Source organism: Pteropus vampyrus, unplaced genomic scaffold (assembly GCF_000151845.1).
Source record: "Pteropus vampyrus isolate Shadow unplaced genomic scaffold, Pvam_2.0 Scaffold5324, whole genome shotgun sequence".
In the NCBI taxonomy this organism is placed as follows: Eukaryota; Metazoa; Chordata; class Mammalia; order Chiroptera; family Pteropodidae; genus Pteropus; species Pteropus vampyrus.
In genome coordinates this window covers 1-2,631 of record NW_011894105.1, presented here as the reverse complement: position 1 = coordinate 2,631, position 2,631 = coordinate 1, and the positions used below count along the sequence as shown (strand labels likewise).

At 41.7% G+C, this 2,631-nt stretch overlaps 1 long non-coding RNA gene across 1 annotated transcript; it reads left to right on the top strand.

Moving 5' to 3' along the window:
- The first annotated feature begins 759 nt into the window (after positions 1-759).
- Positions 760-2,588, top strand: LOC105310529. The gene is made up of 3 exons (XR_897513.2): positions 760-769; positions 1,090-1,214; positions 2,461-2,588. It is a non-coding gene; the product is annotated as an uncharacterized LOC105310529 (long non-coding RNA).
- The last annotated feature ends 43 nt before the right edge of the window (positions 2,589-2,631 follow it).

Sequence of the window (2,631 nt, the reverse complement as noted above, 5' to 3'; positions counted from 1 at the left end):
GTTGCCTGCAAATCAGCTTTGGCATGCTAACTTGTTTGGTTAGGAGGGATAAAATTATTCTTCTCTGTAAAATTGAGAAGTATAGAGACAGAGTCTGCAGAGATTCTTCCCTACATACTGCGTGAGTAATGCTGAGTCTAAGTTTGGAGCATATAGGCCTGGTTTTGAATTCTGGTTCTGCTACTTACTGGCTGTGTGAACTTGGGCAAGTTACTTAGTCTCTCTGAGCCTTAGTCACCTTGTTTGTTGATTGGTGATGATGATACCACTACTTAGGATTGTGATGATGGTTAAATGAGCTAATTATCACTATAGTACTTTCCCATTGAATTAATCACGCAGTGATAATGTTCAGTGTTGAAACCCCGGAATGTTAGGGTCAAGGGTATCATTTGAATCTTTTAAGGTTTTCTAATGACATACTTCTCAGGAATAAACAGAAGGAGCTTCGAGTTTACTTATCAAATACATACAAATCATTGTTTTGAGAGAAGGTACAAGTGTAAAGTTTGAGGTGGTTGAGGAAAGACTTAGATAATTATGCTTTTTGAGGCTACAGGTGAGACAATGGCTGCCATTCTCTTCAAGGGAGGCATTGCTTTAGGGTGGTTTTATCACTGTATGGGATCTGGATGGGTCCTCTAGTCTCAGTGCAGATTACAAATGAGAAAACTGAGGCCAGAGGGGACTTGACTTCACCTGGATATACTTATAGAGACAGACCAACCTCAGGTCTGCTGGGCTCATGGCCCAGTGAGGTCTTTCTCAGGTTTTCCGTGGGAAGAGGGCAGAACCCCACGTTCCATTCCAAGTCATCTTGACACATGACTCTGGTTTACTTTGTGAAGTTCTCAGTTTGATGCAGTTACCAGGTGGCCATAACCTCTGGCTTTGTGCTGCCAGCTTCTGGAAATGCCCTGGAGGGAAGAGATTTAGTTTCGGGAGTTGTCCTGCTTCTAATCTGCCAACAGTGGTTAAGTCTGTCTATGGGCATTGTATTCCTCTCTTGCATGCTGGCTGGTCTGGGAGGCTGGCCCCATGGCTTCCTTTCTAACACTCATCCTTCTTCCCTCTGCCCCCTGGTTATAGATTGTCTTGCCAGCTGTGTTTGTGTGCATTGCCTTGGTGTTCAGCTTGATCGTGCCACCTTTTGGCAAGTACCCCAGCCTAGAACTTCAGCCCTGGATGTACAACGAACAGTATACGTTTGTCAGGTATGTGTTTGCCTTCTACGCCCAAGGAGAGAGGAGAGCTTGAGCTAACCAAGGGTGTTTGCTGTGCCGAGGGCCAAGGGGAAGTGGACTCAAGAAACACACAGTGTAATGGATTTTACCAGCTGTGGCAGAAGCTTCTGCACTAACTAATATTATATGCAAAGACCAGTAGTGAACAAAACCTGAAGGAATAGGCGGGTCCTCTACTGCCACATCTGAGCTCATCTCCTCTTTATACTGCTGTTGTCAGGAACAGGCATATGTGTTTTACATAAATAATCTGCCCTTGCAAACAGTCTGTGATTGAGCTATAATATATCTGCATTTTCGTAGCTATGTATAATTTTGTAGTTTTAACACAGGGCTTCAAGACACTGTCAACACATTGCACCTCCAGGTACTTGATTTCAACACACTACAATGCATGTATTTATTATCTAGTCTTTTAAGTTGTAGATGTTAGCTGGTGTTTGTTCTTTAGACAAAAATACCAGCTACTCTGTAACAGTCTGTGCTTTAAACAAAGAGAGGAATTCCTCCATCTTGTTACACTGGAGTTTTCTTCAGTCCTATAGTATTTGTAGACCTTTAGATCAGAGAAGTGTTTCTGTGATGTAGAAGAAAAGCTTTAAAAAAAAAACAAAAAATACATAAACATGTGAATCGGTCTCCTTTTCTAACCCACCTTTCCTTCCTATTGAGTGCACGTTTACTTTACTCTTTCCTTTCCCAGCTGCTGACCCAATGGTGTCCAGGGATGTGGAATATGGGTGTGTTTTGTGTTTATCACCTGAGTCCATTATTATTTATGATTTCTAGTTATTCATGCAAACATTCAGCCAATAAAATCTTTCTGTCCTTTACTAGAATATCGTGATTGTCTTTGCCTAAGGGATAATCATAGAAGTATTTTTGAAACACTGATCCTTAAAAAATTCATTTATCTCATGTTCAAGTATGTATGTTAGTGTGTTGAAGTACGTGCACACACACACACACATGCACACCTCTGTATGTGTAACTTACTTGCACAAGCTCCACTTTGGAGTACTGTGTGTTACTATGATACTAAATATGTGGCCAGAGTCGAGATCCTTCTGAGTAGGTTCTGTTTTATTCATTTCTGTTTTAAGAGCTTGTCAGACAAGAAATACTTAATAAAGTATTTATTAAAAAGAAACTTTTCCTCTTTGAACTTTACAATTTTAATGTATTGCTGAGCTGGCTGCCTCTCATGTACCCGTAGTAATGATGCTCCTGAGGACATGGGCACCCTGGAACTCTTGAGTGCCCTCACCAAGGACCCTGGCTTTGGAACCCGATGTATGGAAGGAAACCCAATCCCGTAAGTGCCACTTCAGTGAGGAGACCCTCCACTGGCTTCTCATTCTTATCACCTGGTTTGATCTCTAATACA